Raw genomic sequence first — 16,919 nt, forward strand, 5'->3', positions numbered from 1 at the left:
GGGCGTTGGGAGGAGTTCTTAGAGGGGTCACATGACCCTCTTCTGGACGGTTCACCCAATCCGAGAACCTGCCCCATTTTGGTCAAATCTCTTCTCGGGGCGGTCCTCTGCAGCCGAAACCCATCGCGATTGGTAGAAGGTGGTGGGAGGAGTTCTTAGAGGGGTCACACGAAGCACTTCCGGACGGGTCACCCCACCCTGGAACTCCCCCCAGTTGGTCAAATCTCCTCTCGGGGTGGTCCCCAGTGGCTGAAACCCCTCCTGATTGGTAGAGGGCGGTGGGAGGAATTCTTAGAGGGGTCACACAAACCACTTCCAGACAGATCACCCCACCCCGGAACTCCCCATGATTGGTCAAACCTCCTCTCGGGGTGGTCCCCAGTGGCTCAAACCCCTACTGATTGGTAGACGGTGGTGGGGGGTATTCTTAGAGGGGTCACACGAACCACTTCCAGACAGATCACCCCACCCCGGAACTCCCCAGGATTGGTCAAACCTCCTCTCGGGGTGGTCCCCAGTGGCTCAAACCCCTACTGATTTGTAGACGGTGGTGGGGGGTATTCTTAGAGGGGTCACACGAACCACTTCCAGACAGATCATCCTGCCCCGGAACTCCCCCTGATTGGTCAAATCTTCTCTTGGGGCGTTCCTATCAGGGCGAAACCCATCCCGATTGGTAGAGGACAATGGGAGGAGTTCTTAGAGGGGTCACATGACACACGTTGCTTCCGGTCATTTGTCTGCCTTGACCCTGGAAGTAATACCTCATGGCTTGGGACTTCCAGTGACGGTGGCTAAGGCTTACGAGGGCCAAGGGTGGGGTTAACGTTTGATTGACGGTAGGGCCCTTATACTACTGGAGCGCCTTCTTCTGTTTCTCTCCCGCTTCATTCCCCAAGCACTCGGCCAGGACAGATGTCATTTAGGACCTCAGTTGCCACCAGCTGGACAGAGGGACTTGGGTCTTTCTTGAGGAACTGGAGAGCTGAAATGACAGAGGACAACATGCTAGTGTACACACTGTCAAATCACAGCTAAGCGTGATCACAGAATCTTGAACTACCAGAGCTGAATGATCACATTGTAAAATGTGAAACTGGGCTCAGTCCTTCTATTGGGATGGAAAATACATGAGAGATGAATATGCCTCACTTTTCATATTGTCACCTGTGCCTGAACTAGCTGGAGACTTATTATCTCTGAATACCACGCTACAGAAGCTCTCCAATACAAAGAAAGCTTTAGGTTCCTCCATTGGCTCCCTTCCATGCTCCCAACAAGTGGGGAGGCCCTGACTCGACCAGAAAGTCACCCACTCTGCTGTAAATGGAAGAAGGTCCATTGTTTCAATAGCTTCCACTTTTAAGTTTATTTTCCTTCTCTATTCAGGAGCCACGGTCTGAGCTCCAATAACCCTGGAATTGAACAGAGACCAGGTCCAAGCTGGTTTGTGCAGGATGCAGGGCACCTACTGGAAGAAAAATTGCTGGTGGGAAATTTGGGGGAGCAGAAAGTGGCTACAATTTCTCCTCACCTGGGCAGTCCACAGAGAGCCAATAACGCCCAAAGAGTGGATAGCACTGGCTGCGGAGGGGGCCTTGCCAGGACAACCAGGAGATGCACGGACTCACATCACACCCCCTGCAGCTGCCTCCTTCAGGGGAAATTAAAGCTGACTTTCTACTGGGCAAGACTGAATTTGTCCTTGGATGTGTGGCTGATGCACTTTGCACCAGTGCTATCGGTTACAGCTGCTTCTCAGCTAAATTTCTTTAGAACTCACGGATGAGCAGAACTTCAGCTGTATTTATTACTTACACATCAGCAGATGGTCCAGGTTCGGCCATTTCATACGCTGCCTGTCTGTGTGTTCCAGGATGATGCCTAAATACACAATGGAAAACAAACAACAACAATAAAACCTTCCCTTGTTGAGTGCAAAGTGATATTAGCAGCCCCTAGACAGGTCTTTGGCCTCTCCTACTGTGGACCTAAGGGTGAGCTGTGGGCAAGAGGATGCTAGTGCAGTTTAGAGTCCACACTGAAGAGAATGAGAAAGACTTTTTTTTTTAAGAATGTTTACACAAAACCCATTTGCTTTAAAGAGTCTGTGTTCCTCTTGCCACTGCTGTCAGTTATTGGAGACATACTATGCTAGTGTCTTGGTCTAGTGGTCTGAGCAAAGGCCTGGGGCCAGGAATAAGTGAGTTCTAAGCAGGGATCCCACAAGGTGACTGACAGGTGGGACTTAGGCCACAATGCCTGCCTGTCTCACCTGGGTATGCTTGGGAGAAGAGGGCACAGGGCCAAAGCGGAGGAACCTTTTGCCTCCTTGACAAGGTGGTGTGGCCAGGAACCTGAAAGAGCAGGTGCTGAGGGCAGGTGGGCTGCATGCCTCTCAATGATGAAGTCGTAGTGAAGAGCACTGAGCAACACTGTGGGTGGGTCTGCACTTTGAGCAAGGGGGATCACTCGCAGTTCAATGGGACAGGCCACACTACCTCGGACAGCGCTCGCATGCTAAAATTAGAATGTAGCAAAAGCAGCACGAGCAGTGGGAGGAGCTAGCCACCTTGAGAATCAACTTTGGGGTTTGGATGGGATCATACTTGGGGTGGTTAAACTTCCTCCTGCTCCTGCCATCGCAGCTACTCTCTATTTTTAGCACTCAGGGCTAGTGCGGGTATGTTTCATCAAGCTGGGAATTAGCCCCCCAGCTCCAAGTGTAAACATGCCCTATGAGACAGTGTCCCAGCCTCTACTACTAAATGACTGCACCGTGCTTTCCCTACAACAATCCCAAAGCACTTTATAGCAAGTCATGATTTCCTCCGACCACCACACTGGAGAGGTAGGGATATTAACATCCCCATTTATGTATGGGAAGCTGAGGCATAGAGAGATTAATGGCAGCTCAGTGCTGCACAGTGGGATTTTTTTCTCTCTCCCTCAATGGGAATACCAAAAGGGACACTGGGCATCATCTCTCACCAGCTAACTTGACTGCAACTGCCCGGATCTCTTCCCATCTGCTAAAGAAGTACATGATGGTGCTTTTGTACAAGTTCTCCAGCAGCTCGGCATTCTCTTTGGCCTAGAGGAAATCAGGGACACATGAGCTCTCTCTGGCTAGAAGTGCCCTTTGACTGCCAGCACATGCTTTTACGAGCCACAGGTAAATCAGAGAAAGAACAGGTGACTGGGTGGACGTGGGAAAAATGGGGATCTGTGGCAGATTTACATTTCCCATCACCCTCAGTCATATATCCCACTCTGACCGCTATTTCCATTACCCATCACACATCCCCCCCACACCTCTACACCACCACATACCACTCCAGTCAAGAAACTCAGACACTTCAACAGCTCACTCACAAGGTGTCTGCAAATGTCCACCTGGAGCTCTTCAGGCTTCAGCTCGGCTGTGCCATCAAGGTGTTCATTCACGGCAGTTTGGAGCCTCTTCAGTCCCAAAAATGGGACACAGAGGTGAAACGTAGCTCTGCATTCCTGAAAAAAAGGAAGCGTGTCACACCATTTAATTGTTCCCTAATGAGTGCTTTGGTCATTCAAAGGGAACTCATCTGCTTGACTGCTCATCTATTCCGGGATAAAAAGGGATTCATCTGGATGTAATTGGCAGAAAACATGCAGGAATGACTAATAGAGGGGAGAGCTTCCACTGCAACCTGGAGGTAGCATCAATGTCTTTTTGGAACAGATCTACCTACGAAAGCTGCTTCACCAGGTCTCTCTTCTGTTCTGGGGAGGCAGGGGCCTGGGGTGCAGAGACAGACAGGAATAGAGAGCTGTCGGGCTCAGACCCATGACCTATCCTGGATTCTGGTGAGGCAGCCATGGACCAACCTGGCGGGAACTGACTCAGCAGGAGGGCAATGAACTGAGGGGGGAATTTGGACCTCCAGAGCAGGCAGGAATAGCAGAGCTCCCCTGTCATTGGGAGGAAGATTCCTTTGGCTTAGTAAATAAGTCACTCTCGGTCTTACCACTGAAACCCTGGGGTTCGGGTCTTGCAGGTGCAGCAGAAGTGTGACCCAGCTCTGTCGAACCTCCTCGGCGAAATAGCCCTTCCATTTTCTTTTGGTCAGGCGGGCCAGGATGCCAAATAGGACAAAGGACCATAAACAAAGAGCATCATCCTCCTACAGCCAAGAAAGCCCCACAAGTTAGTAACTAAGGGACAATCACATCACGAACCTCGCACAGCCATCTCTTCTACGCTAAAGTCGAGGGATTCCAACTACAGCTAGTCGGGAACACTTTCATGAACTAATTTTTGTTTCGAATTTGCTGATTCATCAAACTATTTTAGCGACAGTTCCATTTTGATGAAATTCCTCCAGAAGCCAGGCAGGGGTCCTTAGAAACCTGCCTGCTGTATTGCCAGTGCACCCATTCAGCTCCCTGGAAGCCGATCTAGCAGGCTGACTTGGATCGTGGGCTTCCAAACCCCCAGCGTCTGGGACCCTGGCTCTCAAATTTGCAACTCCCTGGCACTTCTAGCTCCCACAGTTTCCTGGGTTCCCAGCACCGGGATAGTCTGAGAGCAGACTGCCCGGACCCAAGGCTTTCAATAGAGCTTGGCTGAGAACAGGAATTCTGTTTCACAAAGAGTTTTGAAGTTTGGGGAGAGGGATTGCCACAAATAGGAACAAAACCAAAATTTGACATCTCAAAATTCTCTGCAAAACGGAATCATTCCAACCCTCTCACGTAGAAATGGTATAGAGCAGGCCCAACGCTCTCTATTGTACCTTGGAACCCCCTTTTCATGGTTATCTAGCTACCTAATCTAGTATTCAGACTTTCTTTGAGGTTCTCAGTGGCAAGAAAGAAGAACAGAAGGGGGAGACTGTGGGAGCAGGGATGTCATCCCCATCCTCCTAATGTTCTCCTCCTCCGAAAAACACCTCTCTTCCCTGGGGCTGAAACATCTCTTCACTCTGACATGAGCAATGCCCAGGGAGTAAATGGAGTCTAATCAAGATCGCTTGAACTGGGGCTGGAGAGTTCTGGTCACATACGTTGTCAAAGTAGGTCCGGATCTCTTGGGTGAGGTCTCTGAAGGAAGAACCTATGTCCTTCTCTTTCAGCTCCTTCAGGACTTTGGCCACTGCTTTCATGCTCTCGCCAATGACTTCAGAACTGAAAGGGTCACTTAAGGCCCTGATCAGGATGACCATAAGAAACTTCTTGTGCTTTTTCAGCTGGACAAACATACGACATTAAAGAACACTGATCACTGATCACACTTCTAATACGTTTTCTTTAGCAGTTATGAAGCTGTGGGGATTTCATCTCCGCCTCCCACCCCCCCATCCCTCTCCCCGGAGACCTATAGCTATATTTCAGACCAGGTTCGAGCTACAATGAGCCAAACTTGGTGCCATAATACACCTGTGTCATCCTATTATTAGATTCCTAGTTACTTAGATTCCAAGGCCAAAAGAAACCCTTGTGATTATCCAGTCTGACCTCCTGCATAACATTGAACTTCCCCGAAATAGTCTCTGTTGGAACTAGAGTGTATCTTTTAGAAAAACGTTCAATCTTGATTTTAAAATTGCTAGTGACAGAGAATCCACTACAACCCTTGGTAAATTGTTCCAATGGTTAATTAAAATTACCATTAAAAATCAATGCCTTATTACCAGTCTGAATTAGTCTAGCTTCATTTTCCCCCATTGAATCTTCTTATACCTTTGTTTGCTAATGGGAAGAACCCATTCTCAAAATGTGTTCCCCATGTGAGTAGTTCTAGACTGTCCTCAAGTCACTCCTTAACCTTCTCTTTGTACAGCTAAATAGATTGAGCTCCTTGAGTCTATCACTAGAGGTATCTTTGCCAATCCTTTGAGAATTCTTGGGACTCTTCTCTGAATCCTCTCTAATTTATCAGCATCCTTCTTGAATTGTGGACACCTGATCTGGACACAGCATTCCAGCAGTGCTCACATGAGTGTCATATTCAGAGGGAAAAGAACTTCTTTACTCTTAGTCAAGATTCCTCTCTTTATGCCTCTAAGGATCATTTCAGCCCTTTTGGCCACAACTTCGCATTGGGACACCTTATGTTCAACTGATTCTCTGCCATGACTCAAGTGGTTTTCAGCATCATTGCTTTTTGGGATAGAGTCTCTCATCCTGTAAGTATGGCCTGCATTTTTTTTTGTTCCTAGATGGAGACATTTACACATGGTCATATTAAAGTGTACAGATTGTTTGCTTATGCCCAGTTTAGCAAAGGATCTAGCTTGCTCTGTATTGACTGCAAAGAGGTTACTCGGGTATGTGAGAGAGCAGAATTTGGCCTAGTGCATTGTGTGCAGCCTCTGTAAACTCCGAACAACTATTTTCCTTGGTTTCTCTCGTTATACTGCATTCTAGTCAGTATTCTCTCTTACCTTCTCAGGCGCCCCATAGACTAAATTTCCCAGGCCTCTTACAGCCATCTGCCGGACAATGCTGTTCCTATCATGTGACTTTTCTTCCAAGATGTGTAAGACTGGCTTAAGGAACTTCTTCTCCCTGAGCATGGGATCACTCATTAGCTGAAAGAAAATCAACCTGTCCATTAGCCCCAATATGATCATTAAGATTGGGAATAGAATCTGAGCAGACATGTCATACACTAAAAACAACAAGGAGTCCTCCTACAGCCCCAGTCTTGAGGATACAGACAAATATGGCTACCCCTCTGATACTTGGCACATAATACACTGTAACACAAATGAGAAATTCCACACAAATGAGAAAGGTCTACAAAACATGGAGCTTTCCTTTTGGGCACTAGAATAGGGATCCACTCACCTCTTGAGAGCCTCTTAGTGGCTGGGTATGGTATCACAGTCCTTTTCTCACCCCTGGTGCATCCTGCCAGCTGTCCTCAGTGAGTCTTCTGTGGCTCAGGCCTCTGGCTGAGTCCCAAAGTCCAAAGGAACCCCTTCTGGGGTAGTCAAGAACAGTCCCATTGCCCTCACTAGGGTCTCCAGCCCCAACTCTGGGTCCTTTACATTCTGCCCTTTGTTCAAGCTCTCCATTAGCATTGTCCCCTCCATGGGGCTTATGCCACTGTTGGTGGTAGGGGAACCTGGGCCTGCCCCTAACTCTGGGTTCCAAACCATGGATCCTATAAACAGGAGCTAGGCACTGCTTGATTTCAGGTCATTGTCGCTTCTTCCTACCGGCCACTTTTAGCTTCACCCTCACCTCAGAGTTAAAGTTCTTCGGGACTCTCTTCCTGAAAACCCAGCTTAAGTAAAGGCTGCCAGAATCAAACTCTGGCTGTCCCCTGAATTTCTGTGGCCAGAGAGCAGCGCCCTTTCTTGCCCCTCCAGTTCCTGCCAGGAACTGACCTGCTAAAGCCCTTCAGCTCCTTTTAGCCAAGCCTGATGGGCTCGGATTGGCTGCTTTCATGAGGCCTCTCTAGACAGACCCAGACTGGGGGCTCTTTTCCTGGGGCAGGGTGTAGTAGGACCATGAGGCCTCTTGTAAGGAGCCTTAAAGCCCAGGTACAGCCCATCACGGGCACAGAGAGGTTGTTTTTCTTAGAACCAGATAAGCCCCGAAGATAGTTGCTTAGTATAAGTGGGAAATATGATGCAGATGTTGGAGGAAGACTATGGAAAGGGAGGATGCTCCAGCAGGTATCCCCACTCTAGCCTAGGACTTAGGAGACCCAGGTTTCATTTTCTGCTCCCTCAAAGACTTCCTGTGTGACCTTGGGCAAGTCACTTAGCCCTTCTGTGCATCAGTTCCCTGCCTGTAAAATAGGAAACATAGTGCTTCCCTACCTCGCAGGAGTGTGGTGGGGATACAGACATTAAAGAGTTTAGAGGTACTCCGATACTAGAGTAATGAGAACCTAAGATAGACATTAATGTAGTTGTAGGTTGCTTGGTTGGTAGTATTAGGACACTCAGTTCATTCAGAAGATGTGCTGAGCTAAAACAAATTCAGGAGGTGTTGGTTAGGATCAGCACTAGGACTTGGCAGAAGAGGTCCAGTCATCCAAACTCTGTCCGTATCTCTCTCAGCCAGCACCTGTGGTTGTGTAGCTAGTATAGGCAATGACGGCAATAAAAACCACAGAGAGAGAGAGAAGGACTCAGAAAGGTATCGTGAAGTTCCTGGTGAGGTTTCCATATAAAGGAGGACCTATTCTACTGTCTAAAATGACAATTACTCCTATGAACTGAACTGTAGAACTCCCGAAAGAAAGGCAGACAAGAGTCTAATGGTGAAACTGCTCTTCAGAGCCCTGTGTCTTACCTGGGCAAGGAAAGCTGTGCTGGTGACTCGGTGGTTTTCTGAGGGGGAATTCACCCAGGGGAGGAGGCTCTGTATGATCTCAGGTGTTATGAGCCCAGATCTTAGCAGAAGCCTGGAAGATAAAAGAAACCGCTCATGGGCTAGATTGCACACTTCAAAAACTCAGCTGCTCTGAGCATACAGCTCTGATATCTAGGAGTGGGAGCTGTGTGTTTCCACCCAGGACACCCCCGCACCCTCCGCCCACAAAGCTATAAACGGGAGGTTCCCTCTCAGCCACTCTATTGGCTACTCATTCCCAAGGATAAAATGATGCCTCCTAGATCTCTTACCTCACCAGCAGACACACTCCCTCATGGTGTGTCTTGGGGTTTTCCACAAGAGTCCAAGTCCTCTGCTTCCTGAGCGCTCTCACCAGTCTCTCATTCCCACCCTTGAAAAGCACAGATTCTAATGCTTTGATAGAAAGCCTGGGGAAAGAGAGGCACAGAACTGCAGCAATCAGGAGGAAGGTGCAGCTTGAACAGAGAGTCAGGAAGCCCCGGTTACTTCTCAGGTCTGCTGTTCAATCGGCAGTTCACCCATTGGCAATGTCCTGGACACCAGTGTCCCTGGAAGGACTTGATGCTGGGAGGTAAGTTTCAGTCTCATACATCTCATAGGACTAGTTTTGCTAGGGACAAAATTTTGCAGTCCTTTTTCATAGAATCATAGAATCATAGAATATCAGGGTTGGAAGGGAGCTCAGGAGGTCATCTAGTCCAACCCCCTGCTCAAAAGCAGGACCCATCCCCAATTAAATCATCCCAGCCAGGGCTTTTTCTCTTTCTGCAAGGAGTATGGGCACTAGCAGAGTACAGTGATATGGAAAAGATACATGATCAGGACCCAGAAACAGGGGGCATAGAGTGTGGTGATCACTAATGGACATTTTGGGGTCATATCTCCAGATATGAGGTGACAGAGTGCTGAGGGTTTGCACTTGAGTCAGCACTCTGGTCACTATTCGTACTAATTCGGTTCCTCACAGAAGGCCTAATTGGATAGAGGTGTACCTGATTACGAGGTCAGATTGGGGCTAGTGAGTCAAGGAACCAATCATTCCATTAACAGGGAAACTGTATAAAAGGACATGGGCAGGAGCCCTTTGAGGGGAACAGACAGAGAAAGAAACTTGGGTGACCAGATGTCCCAATATTTGGGGCTTTATCTTATACAGGTGCCTATCCCCCCACCCGCCCCTGTCCTGATTTTTCACACTTGCTGTCTGGTCACTCTAAGAGAAACAGAAAGACAAAAAGCTAGGAGAGCCTGACAAAGTGAGGTCTCTGAGTGGAAACACCTTACCCCCCACCTGACTTTTGGAGAAGAGCTTAGAAAGTTGAGATACAATATAAAGGTGCTATGTATTGGTAGGGGGATTAAATAGACTATACATTGGTGTTTACAAGCAAAAAAGTCTCAACGCGGTCTGTGTTTGTGGAAGATGTGGGGGTGCAACACCCCTCTGTGTCACAGCTGGGGGCTCATCAGGGATTTCCCTGTTATCTATGCAAATGGAGAGCCTGTTGGAGAAGCCGGTGTAGAGGTTTGGCAGTCCAGGCGATGGAGGGAACACTGAAATGGGTGATGAAGCAGCAAAGAGAAGTGTAGAACAGGGGTTCTCAACCTTTCTGTTTCTGAGCCTCCCCCCCTACCTCAACATGCTAGAAATACTCCATGGCCCAGTTCCAGGCCTCTGCCCTGCCAGGCATCAGAGTTTGGGGCTCCTGGCTCCAGATTTTAACCCCACAGGGTGCAGGGGCTTGAGGCTTTAGTGCAGGTGCTGGGCTCAAGGCTTCAGCTTTCTGCCCTGAGCCCCAGCTAGTCTAAAGCCAACCCTGCTTGGCAGACCCCCTAAAACCGGCCCGGTTGAGAACTGCTGGTGTAGAACAGTGGCCTCCAAACGTTTTGGTTCACGCACCCCCAGGGTGACCTGCCGCAGACGCGCCACCGATGGGAGACCTGCCACAGGCGGGCCGCCAGAGGGGAGCACCAGCCGTGGACATGCAGAGCTGCCGCCGAAGGAAAAAAACGGCGGAGTGCCGTCCGGCGGCGCTACTGCTGCCACGCCCCCCCCGGGATCATCCCGCGCACCCCAGTTTGGAGACCGCTGGTGTAGAAGACCCGACAGACCTTCCAACAATCCCAGCAGGCAGAAAAACAGCCTTTCCTTGCCCGGTAGGTTTAACAGCAAAAGAGTCGGCAGGAATTTATACGGGAGCAAGCCCAGGTCTGGCAACAACTCCCCCAAAGTTTGGTGAGTCCCGTGACAGGAAATGGAAACCAGGCACAGGAGATCAGACTGTAAAATGGGACCCGCGAACAACCCCGATGTGTTTTTGGTTACTCCTCAAGGAGGAGCAGTGAGACCTCCTAGGGACAGAACAATGTGGGCCCTTCAACTGACACTCTATTTAACCGGGGAAGCACATCTAGGGCTTTTAGTGATGAGCAGGCAAGAGATTATGACATGATTAAGGCAGCCATGCTGGACGAGGTGGGGCCTGTCTACAGAAAAGTACTGCCAGAAATCTAGAGTTGAAAGATGGATTGAGGGATTATGCCTCTGTGCATTTGGACAGAAATTAAAAGATTGGGCCACTCATTGGTAAGGCCAGATACTCAGACTGTGGGGGAGATCATGGACTGCATGGTTCTGGAAGTTTCTTCAGAGTCTCCCTGAGCATACCCGAGTATGGGTTCTGTGGCGCCAGCCAGTTCATCTGGACCCCACAGTTAAAGTGAGAGGAATTTGCAGAGGCGGACATTCCCAGAGTGAGTCAGTGGTCTAAGGGACTAGATTTGAGAAGGACCAGAGTGCCTACAGCTGGGAAGGGCAGCAAGAAGAAGAGGGAGGAGCCTCAAGGAACTGTAGTGGGAGCTTGGCCTACGGCGTGCTTCCGACATGGACCTGAAGGACATCTAAAAAGAGACTGTCCGAAAATGGACTGTGGGTTTGCCCAGTTTTGTGGTTGGGACAAGACTCCCAGGCAGGGAAGAAAAAAGAAAGTACCTACCGTATCGGTCTGGGTAGGGAGGAGCCACCAAAGGGACTAATGGACACAGCTTCATCCTGTTTGCTAATCAGGCAGGAGTTAGTGAAACCCCACTGGATACTTCCCAGAGGTAGGATCAAAACTGAATACCAGGTCCATGGGGACAATAAATTCTGCCCAATGGCAGAGGTGACTCTGAAAATTAAGGGGAAGTTTAGGCAGAAACATGTAGGGGTAGTGGATGGATTGCCCCACTGCCTTCTACTGGGCATGGACTGGAATCCCTTTCTAACAGGGACACCAAGGCAGGTATGGAGGCCCAGGAGGGTGGAAATAAAACCTGAAGGGCCAGGTAAAGAGGAAATATATGTAAAGGGGCTGGAGGAACCTAGACACGAAAGTAGAGACAAGAGGGAGGAGAAAGAAAACAAAGGTCAAGCGTAAAGGTGACTTAAGATCATCCAGTGGGGTCAAACAGTCATCAGAGCCCTTACCACCAGGATCTCAGGAGCAGGCATCCCTAGAACACTTTGGAGGGACTCAGAGCAGTCTGTGTCCATGGAAGAGGCCGGGGCACAGCCTACCACCCCGTCACATATAGGTACCTAAAATGGGCCTGCACATGGGCCAACAGCATGAGCAGAATCTATACTCGTGTCTGCAGCGCCAGCAATCACATAGCTAGGTACCCATCCATCTGAACAAATTCAAGTTTTGTGGACAAAACTGAGGCACCCATCTTGAAAACCTGACCCACTGTGGCCACTACATAAGATCAGCCTTACTGGCTCAGTCCAATGGTCCATCTAGTCCAGTACACTGTCTTCCAACAGTGGTCAATGCCAGCTTCTTCAGCAGGAATGAACAGAACAGGGCAATCATGAAATGATCCAATCCCTGTTGTCCAGTCTCAGTTTCTGGCGGTCAGAGGCCTAGGGACACCCAGAGCTTGGGGTTGCATCCCTGACCATCTTGCCTAATAGCCATTGATGGACCTGTTCTCCATGAACTTATCTAATTCTTTTTTTTTTTAAACCCAGTTATACTTTTGGCCTTCACAACACCCCTTGGCAATGAGTTCCACAGGCTGACCGTGTGTGGTGTGAAGTAGTACTTCCTTATGTTTATTTGATACCTGCTGCCCATCCGTGAACAGAGCTGAAATCCTGGTTTCCTAGGAAAATTCAGAGACACTATAAAACCATGAAGTCTGTAATTTGAGCACCTTGTTGGCATGGAATAAAGAAACACAACAAGAAGAGAAACTAATAATGTTGCGAGATTGGTGGGAAATGTACATTAATGTGCTACCAGAGCTGAAGTCAACTGAGGACTCAGGAATCTTAGTGTTAACTGGCGAGGGGCACAGAGTGGGTGCCGAGGGGCCTGGTACATACATTCTAGCTCACTAAAAGATTGCCCCATGAGTCTCAAATAAAAGCCCATGTCGCCAATATCATTGTGAAACGCATGTCCAGATGCTGTGTCAAGAGTCATGGATATGCATTGAAAATTACATTCTTCGGATCTGTGACTCGGGACTAGTCACCAGGAAAGGTGACAAAATGGTTTTCTTTCAGGCAAGAAATGTTTATCCATCTGTTTGTTTACATGTACATTAAGCATGTAGGGTTCACATTCAGTTGAGAAGGACTGTGAGAACATCAAAGAAAGAAAAGTAGCAGGAAGTAGACAGGGGGTGGGGACCCAATTTTGGGGTACACATCAAAGTTTTGCTCTAGTCTATTTGGGGGACATCTTTCACTTAGGAAGTAGATGGACCGCGAGTTTGCTTCATGAAAGAGGGGTCGCGATCAGGCTTGGTTGAGAACTTTGGGTGAGAAACATCTTGAGACAGGAGGTTAACCTGTTGGTTAAGTTTAGTTTCTAGGAGCAGGTTATGATTTCATTTGAAATGTAACCATTTTTTGCTTGCATTCTTACTCATGGTCACTGGAATCTCTGTTCTTTGATAATCTCGGTTCTTCTTTTCACTAGAAATATATCTAAGTGCTGTGTGTTTTGCAGTACAGAGTATAAGTATCCAGTACAGAGTCTAAAGAAGAAGTAATAAACTGGTGTGTACTGTTCCATTGGGAACAGCAGGCCTGACAATTCTGTGGGAGTTCAGTGGATAAAGGGCTGGACACTATACAGAATGGTCAGAAGACTCGGCGGTGGGTGTGTGCCTGTCATTAACCTGTACAAAGAGACTGAGGTCTGAGGAGGCCTGGGTGGCAGGGTTTGTTTTGCCATAGCCTGGTAGTTTCAGGGAACTGACCCACAGCAGGCACAGACAAGACTTCCTCACTCGAAGGGCATGTGATGGTAAGGTGCCTCGTAACCCTGGGAACTCCTGGGGAGCGTCACACAACTCTCCTGGAATTCTCTTTGTTTCTCTCCCTTCCTTCTAATTACCGGCAAGGGTTGCCCTCAGGAAGTTGTAGCCCTTTTCGGATTTCGCTCGGGCTGCTTCTCGTTGGCAAAGGCAGCTTTTGTCCGAGGGTTTGGCTGACCTGCTGCAGGAGAACAGGAAACAACTCTGGGAGCAGTTCCCGCACAGCTTTGCTCGACTGCAGGGCTGACACCACCTCAAAGATGGCACATGTTGCCTGAAAGGAGAGCATGGTAAAAAAGGAGATCTCTTCCCAACACCATCACTCCCTCTCTCCCCTTCTGATATCTGCTGTACTAAATTCTCCCTTCGGCCAGTAACTTGAATGACAGCGAGCAACTTGCTTAACTCGTGGCTCACTTTCCCACATCCGTATAAATGTGTATGACCTCCCAAGGCATGCTGCGAGTCCAAAGGACGATTTGCAAAGCACTGTGAGAAACCTGCTCCAAAGACTCTCTAATGGCCAGACAGTATTAAGGAAATCAGTAACGTAGCTAAAATTGCCGTATTTGTTCCACAGACAGCAGAGCCGGACTCAGGGAAACAGTCCATCAGAGGAGAAGTGCCCACACAGCAATATTATACCACACTTCCCGCTTTCCATCAGCAGGATTGTCACAGGGCACAGGAAAGCCTGAAAGATGTGTCTGTCATCTAACTTACTGAGAGAGGTTCAGCAGCTGCCAAATGCCTGTCAATTTCTGCCTCTGAGGTGATGCTGCCTTCTGTTCTTGTTGGAGTCTTTATCTTCTCTATTAGGGCTTGTAGGACTTGAGTGGCCAGCAAGGGGTCTCCCCCCAGAGATCTCCACAGCTCAGTGGTGTCACTGCAGTTTAACAGAAGTTACAGGTGAGCCCTGGACACTTTTGTGGCTCACCCTGAATGCGTCATATTTTAGTAAAGACCAAATGTTCTCCTTGCCTATGATGAGAGAGTTAGGAGTCCTGTCCTCCTTTAACTCTCCTTGTGTTTAAATATGGAGTTTCCAGGTACAGAACTAAGTTAAGTGACCTAGTCTTCCTGCAGCCTAACCATTAATACTAGACTTCAGAAGGACAGGACACAGAGCGCCAACCTCACTTCCTGTTTTCTCCACTTCCCAGTCAATATGGAATCATGAGCATGTGGCTCCCAAAGATCTAGGGTTTGGAAGGCAAGTGGATGAAAGAACAGCCAGATTCCTACTCGATGGACATACAACTATGAGAATGAATATTCATGGCCATCCTATGTCCCCTTCACAAATGGGGTCCCTACCCTCTGTTTGCCAAAAGCTGGGACTGGGCAACAGGGGATGGATCACTTGACAACGACCTGTTGTGTTCATTTCCTCTGGGTCATGTGGCACTGGTCACGGTCGCAAGACAGACTACTGGGCTAGATGGCCTTTTGGTCTGACCCAGTATGGCTGTTCTTATGGTCTTAGATTCCAGCACTGATCACTGATAACTCAGTTAGCGATCTTTAAACGAAATGATGGATCTGCTTCCAGTCCACTTTTAAGTACCAAGGATGGCAACACTGCTCTAGCAGCCCCACCCTCACTGATACCAAGCAGAGGTCTGATGATAATATTGGCCCTAGTCTTTGCAATCAGCCAGGGATTTGCACCTGAAGCTGTCATGCTACCAGGAAACCAACAGCCACTGCTCATTTCCAGAGTGAGCTCAATTCAGGTGTCTAGAGAGGTAGATGTTTCCAACAGTACACTCCAGTTATACCAGTAAAGATAGGTCTTTAGGATGTCTTTATGCTCAGGGTTTAGCTGATCGCCATATTTGGGGTCGGGAAGGAATTTTCCCGCAGGGCAGATTGGAAGGCCCTGGAGGTTTTTCGCCTTCCTCTGTAGCATGGGGCACGGGTCACTTGCTGGAGGATTCTCTGCTCCTTGAGGTCTTCAAACTACAATTTGAGGACTTCAATAGCACAGATATAGGTGTGAGGTCTTTTTTAGGAGTGGTGGGTGAAATTCTGTGGCCTGCATTGTGCAGGAGGTCAGACTAGATGATCATAATGGTCCCTTCTGACCTAAGTATCTATGTCAAAGCAGCTATTCATGAATGGAAACAGAATGACACTTAATTTCTCTCCGCACCCCACCTTAACGTGTTCTTGGACCTTCCTGCAGAAAGAGCCAGGCTCTTAACCCTTAGGAATGATCCCAAACTGTCTGTGGCTTAAATGAAGCCCTACATCTCCTAGTAAAGCTGTGGGATCCAGGTTTTACCAAGATGAATGCAATAGTTAGCGGTATATACCTGTCCATCGGCAGACGTTTGCTGAGGAGGCTGGAGATCACTGCCTCTTGGTGATGGTGAGCTAGAATGGACACTGCCTCCACCAGGAACTGCCTCAAGCTGCCCTCCTGGATCGTAGGCATGTGGCGATATAGTATAGCCAGGATATCTGGCACCTGGAAGGAACAAAACCAGAAAGAAATGTCCCTTTTTCTTTCTCTCCATTCACTCTACAGAATCAAAACCTTTATTTAGCCATTTGCTGCTTTTTTAGAAATGCCTCACTTCAAGAAGCAAATGTTCAAATACGTCTGCGTAACTTGAACCCACACAAATTGCCCACACACGGCTGTAAAAATTAACACTGACACACACACAGACACACCAGGTAATTTAATGTGGTGGTGCCCAGCTATGCATTACCATATGCATAAACCATGTTCACATGCACAAAAGGCGGCTTTGCTTGCCCAGATTTTCCAGGTGTGATTTAAGCAGCGAAATCTGAGCATTTGCCTCGAAGAATGCAGAGCTCATCAACAACCACAAGCACAAAATATGCAAGTGCTTTAAAGACAGTGTGCAAATGCCTGGGACTATGAACAGGGGACTGCCTCTCATATTCATTCCTAGCCCTTCACATCTTCAAAACACTGTGCAAACATGGCAGTTCTGCTGCGAGGGTTCCCTGTCCTGAGGCCTTTCACCAGCCTTGTTAGAAGATTTGTGGAGTGCTCCTTTCATCTAGCCCTAACGCACTGGGCTCCAGAATAAGGCATATAAATAGTGGATCCCAAAGACACTAGCGTTTTCTCCCTCCCTCCTTCTCTTCTTAAAGGGTAGGTCTACACAGCAAAAAAATCCCACAGCTCTGAGTTTCAGAGCTCAGGTCAACCTGGGCCTGTGGGGCTTGCACGATGGGGCTAAAAGTGGAGCTGTTCCTGCTCGGGCTGG

Source organism: Lepidochelys kempii, chromosome 20 (assembly GCF_965140265.1).
Source record: "Lepidochelys kempii isolate rLepKem1 chromosome 20, rLepKem1.hap2, whole genome shotgun sequence".
NCBI classification, from domain to species: Eukaryota; Metazoa; Chordata; order Testudines; family Cheloniidae; genus Lepidochelys; species Lepidochelys kempii.